At 48.1% G+C, this 18,598-nt stretch overlaps 1 long non-coding RNA gene across 1 annotated transcript in view; it reads right to left on the bottom strand.

The window, feature by feature from the left end:
* Window positions 1–18,598, bottom strand: part of LOC110740633 — a 26,834-nt gene extending 8,236 nt beyond the window's left edge. The window contains exons 1-2 of the long non-coding RNA XR_002515488.2: window positions 18,314–18,598; window positions 17,279–17,543 (exon numbers count right to left, since the gene is read on the bottom strand). This is a non-coding gene — a long non-coding RNA (uncharacterized LOC110740633). The remainder of the gene's footprint in view (window positions 1–17,278; window positions 17,544–18,313) is intronic.

Here is an 18,598-nt window from a genome sequence, read left to right as displayed (position 1 = left end):
AAACACAAATTTTTAAGCTTTAGTATAAACACTGCCTTTTCCCCATGAGGAGCTCAAATGCCCATGGTCTTTGGGCAGAAATCATCTGTTTTAAAATATGGCATTCAAGCCAGACTTGCAGAGAAGGTCTTTCTAAATAAACATTTAAAAGAAATATGCCCATCAGGGTTTATCCGTTATCCACGTCCACGGAAGAGGCTTGCTGATGAAACGCATCTGTGGGCTGCTACTTCTGGGTATCATTTTGCAAGGCGACCCCAAACAATAGCCTGTTCCTCTCCCACCCTCCCCTTCACACCTCTTAACCTTCTTTACTTCTACCATAGTTTCCCCTCGTTCTGCTCAGCTGGTTTTAAGCGGGTATATAGTGCCTGAGGCATGAAAAAAAAAATCTGAGAGTAGAAACTGACACTAACATTTAACAAATAAAAATTCTCTACAGCAGGTTCTAGAACCAAGAGGCCTTCTTATTCCTAGGCAAACATGGCATGAGGCCAAGTGCATTCGGTGCCCTTTATGGGGTGGGGAAGATTCTCAGGCTGGCCCTTTCCATGAGTCATAGTGGGTCTGCAGAGGAGTGACTTAACTGTTCTTGGTCCACAGCAAGAAATGCAGGAAAGCCTTCCCAAGAGATGCTACAGTAGCCGCTTCTTTAGGGGAGCACTTTTTTTTCTTAAAAAACTGAGACGATGGCTATCTGAGGAAACTGGTTCAAACTCCATCCTCTCCAGAGCCAAGAGACAGGACATAACAGCTTCAAGGACTTCTAGGTTGTACAGCTTATGATGACAACAAAAGGACTAAAAAAACATTAGCCAAGTCCATGGGGCTTTTTTGAACACAATTAGGCACAGTGTCCAGTCTCCTTCCTATCTGGAGAGCCAAGGGGGTAATGGCAGAAGAGCCAAGGGACAGATGCCCACCCAGGTGAAGGAAGATCGAGGGGGCTCTGCTCCAGAGAGGGCCAGGCCTGAGTGAGACCTGGGGAGCCATGGGGAGGCATGAACCTGTGCTGGGAACATTAGCCCCACTTGGTTTTCTCAAATCCAATTAGGCAGAGGACAGAAATTTGAGGGGGAAGAATTACTTTACTAACCTACAAATTTTTAAGGAGCCTCCAAACTATCCTCTGTGCAGAAGCCTGCCAGGGAATCCAGGCCATTTCCCAGTCAGAGCCTGCTGGACCCTGACTCTGACTCTGGTCACCTGTGAGGCTGCCCCATGGCCTCCTCTCTCACGCACCTGCCCAGGAGGCTTACCCAGGTGCTTACAGCAGCAGGCACAGCCTCCGACAGCAACTTTTATTTTCTTCCTAATGCTTCCCTGTAACTTTTATTTTTAAAATTTGAAAACTGTGGAATCATTGACCAAGTGACTGATTTCAAGTAGATGCTGACCTTGGCATCTGATGGTGATCTCAGGCCCCAGGAGGGCAGCTTGCACTTGCCCCTCTCTATTGCTTCAGATTCCCCAAGGATTGATAAGCTGGAGAAAGACCCTAATATTTTCCATTAATAACAGGTGCCCACATGAGCTAACACCCATTGGTGGCTCCTGACTTCAACTTTTTAACCCTTGTGAAATAGTAGGAAAATTCAGATTCTAGGGAATGGAATAGGCCCTTGTCAGTGCAAGAAGAAAGTGAATCTTCTTCCTCTGCTGCCTTAGAAGCACCTAAAGAAACTCAGGAATATACGGTCTCCTTTCCTGTCGTCTGAGGGAAAGCCAAGGTACAAGGTTCTCTTCTGCAATTCACCCTTTTACCATCAAGGAAGCAGTCACAACCAGAAATGAACCACAGCTTCCTTCAGAAGGTGGAGGGGCCCAAGCCAAGCCAAGGTTCTGTAGAACAAATCCCTGCATGGCCTGGCAGGGTGGACCACAGGGTATCATCTACAACTTCTTGATTAGATAGACAGATAGATAAATAGATAGATAGATAGATAGATAGATAGATAGATAGATGATAGATAGATAGATAGATAGATAGATAGATAGATAGATAGAGAATAGGTGGATCAATAGATACAAATATATGATAGATAGGATGAAGACTCCATTTGCTCTTACTGAAGAGTCTTAGGCTCACCTTTCACACTGGCGTGGACTACTCCTCCCACCCACCCAAGCCCTGGGTCCTGGGTCCCAAAGTCCAAGCAATTAAGTTTCCAAACCTTTCCTAGAGCCTCCCAACCCATAGGATATCTTCTTTTTCTTCTTTGCACTCTTAGAGCATTATAGATGGTGCCACCCATTCTGACACTTCATCTTATAGAGTACCATCCTCCCCTAGCCAGAAATTACATCCAACTATCCAACTACTGTGATTATACAGAATGCAACCTGAGAGAAAGGAAGGAAAACACCCTCCGAAAGGTAGGAGAATATTTATTCCATTATTCATGCAACACTCAACCACCAAACCAGAGCTTATTAACCTTGAGCTGGATATAAAGTTAAGCTTGCTCATAAAACAGTTCTCTTCTTCCTCCAAGTCAAGCTTCAGTCTCAATGGTTACAGCACATTCGGGCACAGGAGCAGTGGGAACTTCATGTAATGAGAAATGACTGCCAGTGGTTTGGAAGGAAAAAGTGCCAACAGTTCGAAAAGGTTGAGGGATATTCAAGGAGGGGCGGGTTTGGCCCAAACCATCAAAAAGAGATAAAATTGTGTTCTGTGAATTCTTTTTTAGGAGGCGGAGGAGGGTATCTTTTTTAAAATCTCTATCAGAAGTGTTCAAATAAAACGTTTCAGAACTCAACGTCAATAAGACTACACGATGCAAGAAAATCTAGGTGCTTGGGGCACCTCACGTCCAAGCCAAGATAAAGAAAACTCAAGCCACCTCCCCCTTCCTTGCTATACAGGTGCTTGGCTATTTCAGGTTATACCTCTTGGTTTCTCACTGTAGGCTCCAAAGGAAGGGCCATGCCTTCTGTTTCACTTCCCCCTCAATGCCCAGTCCAGTACGGAGCACTTAGAAGGTGCCTACACACTCGTTAAGTGAATAAATGAGTGAATGAACACGTCTCAGTTCTGATTCCTTCCTCTAATATTTTAGTCCCACTGGCTTTTATTACTTTGGAGAATGACCAGGAAACAGATTTCTAAAAATAATTTTTGAACTAGGTAGCCTTGTTACTAGACCACAGTTTTAAGAGCATCCGTTGGTCTGCAGCCCCCCCCAGTCCTCATCACCCCAACCTTATGCTTCTCCTCATTCCCATCACAACAATAAAGAAAATCAGGTCTCGCCTGTAGTCAATCACACTCCAGGCTGACCCTACAAAAAGAAGTTCCCTAACAAAACAGTGCAAGATACTGATTCTCTCTAAAATGCTTCCCAATTTCTCCATGACCTGGACCTTGTGGGCCCAGTTCTTGAGGGGCTCTCCTCTCTCCAGCACCCACTAAGTGGACAGACTCGGAGCTCAGTGCCTACTTAGCTCACAGTCTTGCTGCACGCATAGATGCTGACATCCAAACACACAAATGTAGCTGCAGACACTTTGACAGGTAGACCAGGAGAAAGAATACAAGAGGCTGCTGTTGAAGTTCCCAGGGAAGGCCTCCTTCCACTGGCTATTCTGATTTAGCCCAACCTGAAGAGAACTCTGCCTGAGAAAGCTTTTTGTGCAACGACTCATCCAGTTCGCCTTGTCTCATGACCTTTCTGCAGAGCGAGGAGCAAAACTCCCACCTCAAGAGAGAGAGATGGGAGAGGCAGAGGGAACACATGCACGCTAATGAGCCAGGGATGAGGCTCTTGTTGAGAGGCCTAGAGCACCTGTGGGCCTTCCGGACAGATGCAGACCAGCTCGCAGGCACTTCCCTGGTTCACTGTTTATGTACCTGCCAATAACAAAACCTAATTCAAGCAGAAAATCAGATTCCTTGAAAGAAATGGTCTGTCTGAGACCAGCAGATGCAGGCTCCCAGTACCGCAAGCCCACACGCCTGGCATCCTACCTAGATGAGAGCTCATCCTGTTTTAAAGACCTCTGGGGAAAGGTTACAAACTCTCAGATTTCCAAAAACATCTTGACTCCTAGCAAGAAGTGTTGATGTGTGTCTGGCCTAAACCACTCCCACTTAGAGCTGAAGTGCCCTTTCAGATTGCTTGGTTCCCAGTAGGGCTAGAAAGTGTCTGGCTCTCTGCTCTGGAAACTCAGTGTTCAAAGGGAAAATGACGTCATTTTTATTATCAGTCTTAGAACCTGTAACTCAAATGAGATCGTCCCTCTATAAAGGTGTCCAGATCCTAAAGACTGCTGAGTTTCCAACCCAACCTATTTCTTAGCAAATTATAAGAAAGGCAACTTTGAAAGCTCTGACATGGAAAAGGTGTCTGAGGCATAGAATTCCTGACTCCTCAGCCCCTTCGTTCTCCACATACATCATACACCCACAGGATGTAGAAGAGAATGAGCATAACAAACAAGAGTGTTCTGAGACACCAGGTGGCCCTCCCCTTCCCTCCCCGAGAATCAGCAGCCAAGGGCCCCCATCCCTACCCTCCCCCTCCACACCCCACGGTACTGGAAGGGAGGCCCTGCTCAAGCCCTTTCAGGACAAGGAATGGGAAGCTATCTGCAGAGAGAGGCCTTGCAATCTGCCTCCACTTCTGTGAGAGACCAAAAGTGGCGAATACCCCAGTGATGTCTAACAACTCAGGAGGCAGAAGCATTCTCTAGACATGAGGACACTGCGGGCAGAGGGCTGGTAAGCCAGCCTGACCCGGATCTCCCAAGGCAGAAGAAATCCCCAGAGCTCCCTCCAACTAAAAACAGGCAGGCTCCCTTACCAACTGCTGGAAAGTGATGTTCTGAGACTCTCTGACCTGCCTGAAAACTGATTTAAAAACAAAATCTAAAACCAGTTTGGTGGTAAAAGTCGGTCCTTATCTGACAGTCCCTGGGGCAAGTGTCCACAATTATCCCAGCCAGCCAGAATAAGAAATCGTGCATTTCCTGTGGGACTTTGCTCTGCCCTTCCCCTCCCAAACTTCCCTGCCCACAGTGTGCTCCCCTCCTTTCACCACCGCCACCATTCCAGGACCTCCAAGCTAACCCAAGATGCTCCACAGCCACTGGGTTTGGTTTGCACTAGGCTGAATGAGGACCCAGCCTCCTGTTAGACTTCCCTTCTTTCAGCGGCCAGGCAGGCAGCCACAAGATATATGAAGAGAGTCACCTGTCTGCTAATTCTACAGGTCACCATGCTGCTAGGAGCCTGCCCTCAGGGAGCCTCACAGTGTGAGGGTGGGCTGGATGACAGCCACTGTGCCTGAGAAGAGCAGAACAATAACCAAGAAACAACGAGAGCAAGAGCGTTTGAATGCCATCTGGATTTGAATTCCACGTTTGTTTGTCCATCCAGCAAATGTTAACTGACAGCCCAATATGTCAGGGCCTATGCTAGGTACTGGGGATATGAAGATAAGTAAGACATGATTCCTACCCTTGAGGAGATTCCTTGCAAGGGGAAGAGCACTAGAGAGGGAAGGTAATCGCAAGATGAGAAAGTGAGGGCCTTATGGGGACGTGCAGACTGCTTTGGAACCTTTAGGAGCAGCAGCTCATCTTGCTGTGCTTAGGAGAAACTTCGAGCAGGTCATTCCCGAAGGGAACCTTCAATGACCGTGAGGAGTTAGTCAAGCAAAGAGGAGGAAGGCCAGGGGAGAGCATGGGGGCTGCGCAGTGTCAGCTGGTGGATATGAGGCATGGCTTCTCTGGGGAGGATGAGTCCCTCAGGATGGCTGGAGCAGAGAGCATCGGGTAAAAAGCCAACAGCAAGAGATGGGGGGGACGGGCTGGGAGTAGAAACCATGGGTCCTGCCTGCCAGGTGGCTGCAACGGAGCAAAAGGCAAATGCAAGAACAAAGGTGCAAAAGTGTGCATTTTATCTTCTCTACACTCGTGAAGCAGGCAGGGCACCCCCATTATATACAAAGGAACACGGAAGCTTACAGAGGCTAAGTAACTTACTCAAAGTCACACAGCAAAAACGCTGCCAGGATCTGAACCTGGGCCTATGTGAGCCCCTCTCTCCAAGTGCAAGCCCCTCACCGTATGATGTGAAGGGACTTGGATGCCCCACTAAGGAGTCTGGACTTTATCCTGAAGGCAGCGGGGTTACCTTGAAGAATCTCAAGCAGGAGGAGGGCAGGGCATGAGCCATTGTGCATTTGTAGAAGCTCATTCAGGCAGCTGTGTGGAGAATGGACTGGAGGAATCCACAAACCCAGGAGAAGAAGAGTTGAGTGGCCATTGTGTTAACCCCAGCAAGTGATGGCAGGGTCTGGAGTGGATGGGAGCAGGAGGGATGAAGAGAAGGGTGACCTTCACAGAGAGTGGGCCGATGGGATGATGACACAAGGATCAGGTGTCAGCCTGAAGGAGAAGGAACCACCCAGGATGAGAGGAAGAAACAGGGAAAGTGCCCAGCTAAACTGAGGCAGGGCTGGGGCTCATGTGATGATTGATTTGGCCAACTGGGTGGTTGGAGACAATGTTTACCAAGATAGGGAATAAGGGAACAGAATGAAGGAGAGGATTTGGGGGTGAGAGATGGAACTTTGTTGTGGGAGGGGCCACAAGGAGATGCCCAGGTGACAGGTGGCTGTGCAGACCTGGTCCTTAAGAAACACACCTGGACTTTAGATCCCAGTGGGGAGTTGTCAGCAACACAGGGGTTGTTGGAGAATCAGCTCACCCAAGGAGAAAGTATTGACTGGGAATTGCAGAGAGCACAGGACTCTGGAAAACCCCGATCCTTAAGTGAGGTGGGCAGAGGTAGAGGCTCTCAGGAAGAAGGCTGAAGAAGACCAGCTAGAGAGGCAGAGGAGAACCAGAGGCAGCACCATTGGGGAAGTCGAGACAGGAGACCCTTCGGGGTGGAGCGATCAGCGGCATCCCATGGAGAAGCCTGGAGGTCCATTGGGCTTTATGATCCGAAGGTCAGCAGGGATTTCAGCCCAAGGGGTTGCATGGAATGTTCTTGGGGGGAGGGAGGCTGTGAAAGTCAGATTGTGAGGGCTGAGAAGTGAGGGAGGGGAACACAAAGACAGTGCATGCAGGTGATGCTTTCAAGAACTTTCTACTGTATATAGAAGTGCTGATGAGGCTACAGTTTCATAGGGACAAAGGGCTGAGAGGAGGTCTTGTTATAATTCCATTGAAAGAGCCTGGAGCATGTTTGAATGTCAGTGGGGAAGAGCTGGAGGGGGGGTGGGAGAGGGGTGGTGAGGGAGCTATAAAAATATGAGAACTGGTTGGTTCGGGCACCACTGGTAGAATTCGCCTCGTATTGGATCCTGGTCCTTCCCAGCGCTTCCCCAAGACCTGGCTTCTGGAACACAGCCCCTGCCTGCCAGACATTTTAGTTTGGTCCTGGCTCCACAGCCTCCCTAGTTCCCTGGTTGGTGAAGAGAAGACATGGAGCTTTGGACCTCCCATTTATTTCCCTGTCTCCACCACAGTCAAGCAGCTAAATGTCCCAGGCTCATCCACGCACCCCACATACGGGGACCGAGATGCTCTGACCCTCCTATCCCCTTGAGCCAGCCTAATAATTACAGCCATCGAAGCTCACTGGGTCAGGCCCTGTGCTAGAAAATACAGAATCACAAAGAACTTCGAGGTGGGCATTATCCTAGCCTTGCAGTTGAGGGAAAGGAGGCTCAGAGAAGTTAAGTAACTTGTCCCAATGTCACACAGTTTGCAAGCAGCAGAGCCGGGATTCAAAGTGAGGCCTTTCTCACACCAAAGCCAGGGACCTTTACCCACTCCTGTCCTGCCTTCAGTGAAGGACTGCTGACAAATTCGTGTTTCATTTATTCATCCATCCATTCAGTCATTTATCAAACAGTTAAGCATTTACCATGCTCACAACACTACTTGGAAATTTAGAAATGTAAAGTTTAGCATAACAAGGGAAAGGCTGAGGCCAGCCGGAATGTCAAGCAAACAGAGACCCTGGGGAAGCCATTTTCACAGGGTCATCTATGGATCACCTCCTGTAGCCAGAAGGAACACCACACACCTGTCCCATCACCTTTTCTTGTTCTCAGCTACGGAACCGCCTGACATTGGCTGCAACCGGGTGGGGAGATCTGACTCAAGAAACACTATGATGGCCATTGATGTCTCACCCACGCACTCTGTAGAAGCCTTCAGAATCTTTTCAAAGCACTGCCCCCACCCACCTCCCGAGAGCATCATGACTTCTGTTACTGGGACAAAGGTTCAGACAGGCCAAGTCTTGGGAGACCCGCTTTTCCCTCATTCAACATTCCCCCACCTTCACCCCTCTACCTTACCATCAGTGTAAGCAGAGAAAGCCCCTCCACAGGGCAAAGAAGGCCATCCTTGGCAAGCCCACCATCCCAGCTGCAGCTGATTCCACCAGGGACGGGCGCCTGCCTCCAGCACGGTTGTGTCTTGGCGGCCCAGCATGGAAGTGGGTACTTACAAGGGCCATGGTGACCAATCGGTATCATTAAATTATCTCAGTAAGTGTGAATGTGAGAGAAAAGGCAGCTGCTAGTGTGACTAGAGGCTGAAAGTCACACAGAGCAGAGCCATGAACAAGCGGAAGTCGGGGTGAGCAGACGCCCCCACGCTGGTGGAGGGAACCCAGGGGTTGGGGGGCTCAGGGCCAAGTCGGGTGACTGAGGAGGCATCGTGCTGGGAAGATGGGGAGACGACCAGATCCCCAGAGCCCTGAAGACCCAGAGTCCTGGTCCAGGCTCTGAAAACAAATCTGCCCTTGGTGTTTATGGAAACCTGAGGATTAGTGGCCTCCTAATTTCCAGAAATATACTTAGCATAAATCCATTGCTGACAGTAGCTTGGGAGGGCCTCTGTGGCCCTGAGGGAGTCTGACTGATACTTAGGCTCTAAGCACCTGGGGTTTGCAGAGAGAGTAGGGGAGAGCTGGGAGCAGAGCGAGCCACCACACTCCCACTCTTGACTGTTTTCATTCCACTCTGCCCTTCTCATTCCTGCCACAGTGACAGACTGCACCCACCCAGAAGGAAGCCCTGGGTCAAGGATTTGGGTCTCAGCCCAACCTCTTAAAGCGAAACCATTGAGACAGGCACCTCGGTCACTACCACTTGCTGCTCCATGAAGAGCCCACCGCTCCTTCTGCTCCTCTGAGCCCTGTGTCACTTGGTTCCAGGCCCCTAGAGTTTAAGACATGGTCACCATCTCTTCATTTTCAGCCCCCAGGTTCTGCCCAGGGTGGCCTGATGGAAAGCCCCACTATCAGAGTGGGAGTCGTCTCATTCAGCCTGTCTTTTGCAGGAGCAGGTTTGAATTGTCATCTTTAAAAACTCCAAAATACTTATTTTACAAAGCAGGCCCTGTGTCCCTGAGCTTGCAGCCAGTGGGGACGTTAGATGACGTTGTCTGAGTGTGGAAGTGGAGATGCAGGGCTGAAGAGATCATCTGAATTCACCAGGCTGGTGTGGAATTGAAAGCGGGCCCCGGTTCTGTCCCTCCCTCCCTGAGACCCCTCCCATCCCCCCCGGACACCCTGACCAAACAGGCAGTGCTGTGTGCCAGCCTCACTCCTGCATATTCTGGAGACATACTGTTCCAGGAAGGAGGTTTCCCCACACCTGCCCCATGCCTCCCAGCCAGCAAACTCAAGTGGGCAAAACCACAGCAGCAACGGCTTCACAGCCAGGCCCTGGAGGGACGGAGCTCACAGACCTCCCACTTACTGAGAAAAACATGGTAGACAGCCTGGGGGAGGGCGGCAGGTTCCAACAGAGCTCCCACCACATCCCCTGCCCAGCCCCCATCATCCGACCCCTTCCTCCACCTGGACTCAGCACCGTCCTGAGTCCCAGTGTAAGAGAACGTTGAGTCCTATGGAAAAATAGCAACAATGAAAACAATTGGTGCAGTTGCCACGAGGCCATGGATGCCCAGGACTGGAGGCTTTGACGCCCTCTGACTCGGCCCCTCTCAGGGCATCCTGAGGACTATGGGGATGTTTGCCTCTCCACACACACAGAGGATCCCATTCCCTGGCTGCCACTCCACGTGGATTACCTTCCTACACCAGAGGTTTCAATATTTCTTTAAAAGGTTGGCAATTTTGAAATCGTTTTTTGTACATGTATTTCTTAGAATCCACTCCTCTGCTTTCTTATAATTGAGCATTTTGAAAATAATTTAACCTTTTCATCATGACTCGCGGTCCTGATGACGAACACCATTATTGTGTGGAGGTGTCATTTCCCCCAGAGTGCAGGGACCACGTCTCAGTCCTCTGTGTGCTCCTGGGCTCCTTGGCCAGCACGTGGCAATACTGTGTGTGCGTCTGTGGCTTTACTCTGGCAGAAGCCCACAGAGGCTCTGGCATGGAGGCCGACAGAGCCCTGCTGCTCTAGGCGGCTCTGCTTTGTGAATACACATTCCTTAGTGTCTTCCGGATCCTCTCTTGCTATCAGGATATGAACTTCTCAGATCCTGAGGCCCTTCTTCTTTTTTCCACTTTTTAAAAATTGAGATATAATTCATGTATCATAAAAATCACCCTTTTAAGGTGGTTTTTGTATATATTCACCAAGGTGTGCATTCATTACCACTATCTCATTCTAAACATTTTCAACAGCTCCAAAAGGAAATTTCTGGCCCTGGTCACTCCCCACTCTCCCTTCCCCTAACCCCTGACAACCACAAATCTACCTTCTGTCTCTCTGGATTTATCTGTTCTGCCCGTTTTCATGGAAATGGAATCCTGGGCCATGCGGTCCCTTGAACCTGGCTTCTCTCATTTGGATCATGTCTGCAGGGTGCACCTGTGCTGTAGCGTGAACCAGCACTGGAAGCTCTTCTTGCTCCTGCCCCTAAGCCTTCCTTCACTTCTAAGGACAATTTCCACTTTATCTTTCTCCAGAGGATAGTCTGCCTTCAATCTTAAGGACTCAGCTCCTTACATGGGCTTTGGTGGGGGTCGTGAGGCAGCACCTGAAGGTCTAAATTGGGATGGGGGTGTTTGGTCCTTGCTGGCTTCACTGGATGGATTCCTGACTACTTTGCTGTGAATTGCACACTCACACAGGAATGTAGCTTCCCCTACAGCTTGGGAAGCACATAGGCATAGAAGACACTCGCTTCAGAAATGTCCCTGACTGCTGCGGCCTCCGCTACGTTTCAAATGATGAATTTCTTAATGGCCTTGTCCTCAGGCACGCATCGGGCACAGTTCATGCAGCGAATAGACAGCGCGTGGCCATGGCCCCTTTTTGGCACAACACTAGTTCCTTCTTTTGTCATCTTGGAGGCACGGACTGGAGAGAGGAGCCTTCCTTTATTTCTAATGTTCTATGAGCAGGATGCCAAGGCAAGCGAGAAATGCGTGCAAAGCAGCATACATAGCGCTTGTGTAAAACTTTGAGTTCTTGTAAAAATGTGGGGCACTGGGGGACTTTTATTTCGGGTGTTTCAGAGACATAGCCTGCTTGCTGACCATTTCTTGCCCATTTTCTCAATGGCTAAGGTTTCTGGATAAGTGGGCCCCAGGTAAGAAAAGTATCAATCTAAGACTCACTCATTTCATCTCCATTGTGCTGTACATTTTTACAAATCAACTTTCATAATTATTCTCTATTTTGAGTCTTCCATCAGGACTCAAGAGTCGGTGTAAGGAAGACAGAGAAAAGCAGCCTCTAACGTCCAGGAACTGGTCCAATGCCAACGACTGGGCCTCAGTGTTGGGAGGAGCTGGCGTGGGCACTGGACCTTGGTGTTCTGGGGCACATACACAATCCCGTGGGACCCATATCAGAGATGGGCACTCTGTGATGACAAAGTGAGAGAAAAAGCAAGACTATAATCTCGTCTCAGCACAGACAAAAACAAGGTCTCTGTGCACATCGCAGAACTATCTAGCATCTCCTCCTGGTTGACGGGAATGGCTGCTGCATCTTTCCCATCCACATCTTCAGTCTTGCTTCATTTTTTCACGTCTTCTAGGTAAGAATCATGAGGATACACGATCACAGTAGTGCACCTGCTTACACACACTATCCAGCCCAGAGAAGGCCCCGCTTCCTAAGCCCTCCTGAGACCAGCTACGAGCTCACATCTATTCTAAGTTCTTTCGAAGGCCCTCTTTACTGCTGGACATTCTTCCTTTGTGCAACAAGTCAATAAGCCCAACTTGGTTCAGCTACAGGGGAGTTCTTGATGGTTTTTAACTTAGGAGGATTGGCAGAAATAGAGGTTCCGGAGGATTGGCAGAAATAGAGGTTCCGAGTCAGCCGAAGGCCTGCCTCCTTGGACAAGAGCCCCTGCCTCAGCTGAGACACACAGGTTGTCTCTGCCTGTCTGAGGCACCGGGTGGCCCACTGCTGGGAGGCAGCTCGGGCTGAATGGAGTCTGATGTTTCTTTGAGGTCCCTTCACTTCACTTCAGGTGCGTTCTGTTCTAGGAATGAGGTGCTGTGAGACTTGTCCTGGTGATCTGATCAGATTTGCCCCGCTCCTCGGTGAAACTGCTTTCTAGCCTTCTGAGAAATGCTCCTATGTCCATCTGCTGGTTGAATGTTATACGTGTTGTGTCTGAGTGGAAAAGTCCACAGTCGACAGGGGCCTGGATATTCTGTCCTTAAGCTGGTCTCGGAGGCCACAGCACTCAGGAGCTCTCCTCAGACCAGCATCCATTGGAACGAGCTTTGCTGGGGATCACCAAAGGGTTTCCACACCTAAGGGTGGATTTCCCTCCACCTTGTCTCTGTGCGATTCCTGAGAATGGCTCGCTTTAAACTCCCTCTGCCTGGAATCAGGAGGATTGGGGACAATCAGCCTGTGGCTTCTGACTAAGCTCCGGAGGCAAGAAGTCTCTTCTCAGACTGCTCGGGTGCCCGTGTGACCTTCCTCATCGGAAGTGGCTCTTCCCTGGGCCAAACACCTGCTGCTTCTAGATTTCCTCACTGTCGTGTGAACTCATCCTGTGTCTCTGACACAATTTCTTTTTTTTTCTTTTTTTTTTTTTTTTTTTTTGAGACGGAGTCTTGCTCTGTCGCCTAGGCTGGAGTCTGGAGTGCAGTGGCACAATCTCGGCTCACTGTAAGCTCCGCCTCCCGGGTTCACGCCATTCTCCTGCCTCAGCCTCCGGAGTAGCTGGGACTACAGGCGCCCGCCGCCACCGCCACGCCCGGATAATTTTTTTGTATTTTTGGTAGAGACGGGGTTTCACCCTGTGTTAGCCAGGATGGTCTCGATCTCCTGACCTCATCATCCACCTGCCTTGGCCTCCCAAAGTGCTGGGATTACAGGCGTGAGCCACTGCGCCCGGCCGTCTCTGACACAATTTCTTAAGAGACCATTTGAAATGACAGTGGCCACTCGGGGGAGTTTTCACATGAATGAGGTTATTCATTTGAGAGGTTCCGCACAGCAAAAAGTGAAGGAGCCCGGTGAAGAGCTTGTCCTGTAGAAAGGAGACATCGATTTGCTTAACGCAGGAGACATTAAACAAACTTCTTCCTTTGTTTCTACGCCTCAGGGATTAGTAAGTGCTGCTTTCTTGACAGATTGATAAAACTGTCAAGGGCCCAAGCTATTCTCCAAAACAGGGTAATGTCACTAACTGTTGAACGTATTTGCCAAAATCTGTTATTCTAACTTTTCTTTTTTCACAAAATGAACCCAATTAGCCTGAGAGTGATAATGTCATACTTATTGGAAGCCAGGTCCCTCTAATTTTTTGTTTCTATCCCTCCATTTTTCTTGGGCTAGAGAACATGGACTCATTATCTATTTTTTCAGAAAAGAAAACAGAGGCTCAGAGAGGTTAAGTGACTTGCCCAAGTTCACACTGCTAACCTACAGCAGGGCCAGGACTCAGCGCCGACTGTGAGACCTGGCCGGGGCTCCAAACAAACGCACATCTCATCGTGTTGCCTCCCTCAGCACCAAAGAGAAAGGAGAGAAATGTGGGCATCGTCAGACCGGCCACACCAGAGCTCTCAGTAGCCTCATTCAGTCCCACAAGCCCACAGGATGTCAGCACTCAGATGGATTTTGGAAACCATCCAGTCTCACCTCTCAGTTTACAGACGCAGAGACTAAGGCCCACAGAAGAAATGTGACTTGGTCAAGGTCACACAGCAAATTAGTGGCAATGCCCAGACTTAAACCGAGATTGGCAGAGCTAGGCACAGTGCGACATCAGCCTCCTCCTCCACAGCAGGTGCAGGGAGGGTCCATCCTTCTGGTCACTACAGCATGTTACAGTTTCCTGTGTCAGTGCCCTTCCTCCTAGGAAGAAACCTCTGGGCTAAGTGGCTTGCTCCCCGCTTTCAGCTATGTAGAATTTCTCTCTGGGCATTTGAGGCAGGAGTGTTGACTACATTTCTTAGGTGTCTGAGGCTATCTCAGTTACAGAGATGAATTACGAAAAAATCAACCCTCCTGCGTATGTGTGCAGAGTTCTCCATGCAAAATAAAGTGTGAGTGAGAAGCAACAAATGCTATTAGCAGGAGGGCAAGCCAAACCTGCTATGCCCTTTGAAATGTCCTCAAGTCGTCCTCAAACCCACCCATGTAATTTATAAGTTCGTTTCCAAAAATGAGATTCTAAATTTCAGTGTCTATTTACAGCCAGGTGACCATGGCTCTCCCCTGCTCAATAAGCCTCGATGACTCCCTATGCCTTCAAAATAAAGTCACAAATCCCTAACCCATCATCCAGGGCCACTTGTGATCTGGCTCAAATCTACCTCCAGTAGAACTGCCCACTCTTTCCCTTCCAGGCACTCATCGGATTTCCTAGAAATAACTGCTTCTCTTTCTAAACCCCACCAACAAAATTCCTGAAAAAGGAATTTGGAGCAAAGAGATTTTATTCCAGTGGACAGTTTGCACACTCGGGAAACCCAGCCTTAAGTGTAAAATGTAGGTGTGTTCAAGGGAACGAAGAGAGGAGTAGGGTTTATTTTATTTTTATTTTCTCTCTATATATATATTTGAGACTGAGTTTCACTCTTGTTGCCCAGGCCGGGGTGCAATGGGGCAATCTCGGCTCACTGCAACCTCTGCCTCCTGGGTTCAAGTGATTCTCCTGCCTCAGCCTCTGGAGGAGCTGGGATTACAGACGCCCACCACCACGCCCAGCTAACTGTGTATTTTTAATAGAGACGGGGTTTCTCCATGTTGGTCAGGCTGGTCTGGAACTCCAGACCTCAGGTGATCCACCCACCTCGGCCTCCTGAAGTGCTGGGATTACAGGCGTGAGCAGGAGTCGGCTTTGGTAGCAAAATTTCCTGCCCATGTTTCCCATGAGGTCTATTTATGCAAATGAAAGATGGAAACTTGCTTAGTTCTGATTGGTTGATACAGTTGAGCCCTGATTGGCCAGGGCAGATGAGATCTGATTAGCCAGTATCCAAGCTCCAAACCATATAAGTCTGTTAGATGTTTTCTTTCAGGGGTAGAGGCTACAGATAGCGGGGTATGCGTCTTTCCTTCCCTTAAGGGCAGGGATTTATTTTTGTTAGCCCCATCTAGCAGACAACTTGGCACACGATAAGTAATAAATATTGAGTAAATGAATGCATGTGTACTTGGAAAAATTACATTTACCCTCCCCCACTCTATACCTGAAAAAAACCAGCTACTACTGAGGAGAAAACGAGTCATGTCTTGAGATTTTCTCGAAAGAATATAAACATGAAACTCAAATTAGATAGCAAGTTGAAGAAAGTGTGACACTGCTTTATTTTCAGGGTTTTTTTTTTTTTTTTTTTTTTTTAAGGAAACGCAGCACATTAGGAGTTGAGGTGAAGGTACTGACTGCCTTTGTGGTTAGGGTGCAGTTGTTTTGTTTTGTTTTTTTACCAGGATTCATAACTGGGGAAATAAAAGCACCTCTTTGCCTGCATAACTTTGTTCCCTTCCTTTATTGCTTTAAATAGGCAAGAGGTGGTTTGCCTTCCTTTCACTGCTAATGTTTGCTTTGTGTTCCTTAACAAAAATAACTTGCCGTTCATATTGCTCTTAAAGGTCGCTAAAGATCCCCTCCCCCCTTACTCATTCCACTCATAAGATCCTCAGTGCTGCTCACGGGAGGCTCCCTCAGCCCGGTATCTTCTGTGCATAATAAAAGCAGTAGATGGTGGGTCCAGTTATATTAAACATCAGGTAATATTGGTACTTTTAACTTTGCTATGAGAGTCCTCAAGATTGAAGCATTATCCTCTGCTTACAATTGCTGTAGGCAAGAATGTGCACCAACCCTCCCAGGGGTATAAGGATCATCACCATCACCATCACCATTGTAAGATGACAGCTTTTTACAGTTCACATATCTTTGTCCTGGTTATTTTCCCTCTTAATCGTTGAGAGTCTTGTGGCCAGGTGTGGTGGTTCATGCCTGTAATTCTAGCGCTTGGAGAGGCCAAGGCAGCAGGATTGCTTGAGAGGAGGTGGAGAATGCAGTGAGCTATGATCTCGCCACCACTGCGCTCCAGCCTAGGTGACAGAGCAAGAGCCTGTCTCGAAAATTATTTTAAAGGAGTCCTGCAAGATAGGTGTGAATTCTTCTAGAGCGCAGCTGAAAAGTTAAATGGCTTGTCCTAGAGTACACAGCTCAGCAGAGCCCAGAGTAAAATTGAAATCCAATGCTTTTCCATCTATGCTGCATGAACCTCCACTAGAGTTTTATGAAAGTCCAGCTTCCTGGCAATAGGGAGAAAAAGCAATTATAGCCTTTCTTGATATTTAACCTAGCTAACAACTTCAGCCCAGAGAAAATCTTCCAAAAGTCCAAGACAGACAGGTCTGGATGTGTATACTTTCACCCATCAACCATAACCTTAAATCCGAAGCCAGGAATTAGAAAGAAATTCTCAGGGTAACATGATTATTTCAGTCATGAAGTCTTGCTTCCAGCACCCGTGAGACTAGCCGTGAGACTTGGGCAAATTACTTAACCTTAATTTCTTCAGTCTGTAAAATGGGGATATAATATTGGGTAACACACTAAGCATCATGTCAGGGATATAATTTGGGTGTTTGTCTCCATCCTCCCAGATGTCTTTGATCCCACCATAACCAAATCCCAAATTGGCCTTCCTCTGCCAATTTCACAGTTTCCGTACATATTTTCCAGGCACTTCTACCACTCACCACCCCCCAAAAGGGACTGAGCCCTAAGCTTGTGCAGTGATTAATGCTTTCTAAGTCTTTTCCATCTGCCTGCAGTTATGCTACAAGATCTCTGGGTAAAGGACTAGCCAGGTCTGTCTAACACATACTTTGGTGTCACTTAACAAACTGGTTTCTACCACTTTCAGCCTGAAGTGACAGTGCTTTTTAATGTTGGTTGCAGGCGGGAGGCTGTTGCCCCCTCGCAAGTGCTTCAGCTTCCTTGCACGGCCTCTCCTTGGCTTCTGTCTGTCCCTGCCAGCAGCTCTTCATGGGACCTATCCCGACACGCCAAGAAAGCAGAAAACGGAGTTCCTGATGCAAAAAGTAAAGAGCTTTCATCTGAGGAAGGTGAGTCCTTTTAAATCATCAGGCCTGGAGAGACAGTAAAATGAGAGCAATCATATCCCACTCCTTCTTTTGAGCTATATATTCATTTTTAAAAACTGCTTGCTTTCGCCACAGGTAGCTATAATAATGCCACACTGGACACTATCACTTATAGTTTCATAATGAGTAGCCAGTCATTCATTTAAGTTATTTCTGTAAACCAGTAAGAATTCTTGACAAACAACCCTGTACCAGCCCACTCTGTCCCCTTCTTTTGCCTTTAAAATCCTTCTTGTATCGTACATATACCGTATTTTCTGTATCCCATCTGTCAATGAAGGGCATTTAGGTTGGTTCCATGTCTTTGCTATTGTAAATAGTGCTGCAATGAACATTCGTGGCATAAAAAGGAATGAGAGCATGTCTTTTGCAGGAACATGAATGGAGCTGGAGGCTACCATCCTTAGCAAACTGACACAAGAACAGAAAATCAAATACAACATATTCTCACTTATAAGTGGGAACTAAATGATGAGAACACATGGACACAAAGAGAGGAACAACACACACTGGGGCCTCTCAGAGGGTGGAGGTTGGGAGGAGGGAGAGGAGGAAAAAACTCTATTGGGTACTAGGCTTTGTGCGTGAGTGATGAACTAATCTGTGCAATAAACCCTCGTGACATGAGTTTATCTGTATAACCTACACATGTACTCCTGAACCTAAAATAAAAGTTATTTTTGTTTTGGTTTGGTTTGGTTTTCTAAAAAACCTGCTCTTAACAAAGGCTGTAGGAAGCTCACAGCCAAGGGTACCTGGGTCTGAGTCTTCCCGGCAGCTGTCCTCACTTTGGTTCAAGTAAACTTTAAATTATACTTTGTGTCTCAGCCTCTTCCCTTTAGGTTGACGCTGGGCAGAGTAAATGACTGAATAGCCCCTGCTTCTCTGTCTGAAGCTTGGAGTCCTCATAAGAGGACTTCCTGCTCTGAGATAGGAGGGAGCCTCGCTCAGAAGAAGGAGCTTGTGTCTGCTGAGGACACAGTTCCATCCAATGAGGTCAGCAGGGCTGTTGGCAGCTTCCGTTAATTCCGCTGGGGCAG

Source organism: Papio anubis, chromosome 9 (assembly GCF_008728515.1).
Source record: "Papio anubis isolate 15944 chromosome 9, Panubis1.0, whole genome shotgun sequence".
NCBI lineage: Eukaryota > Metazoa > Chordata > Mammalia > Primates > Cercopithecidae > Papio > Papio anubis.
This window is presented reverse-complemented; position numbering and strand designations above follow the sequence as displayed.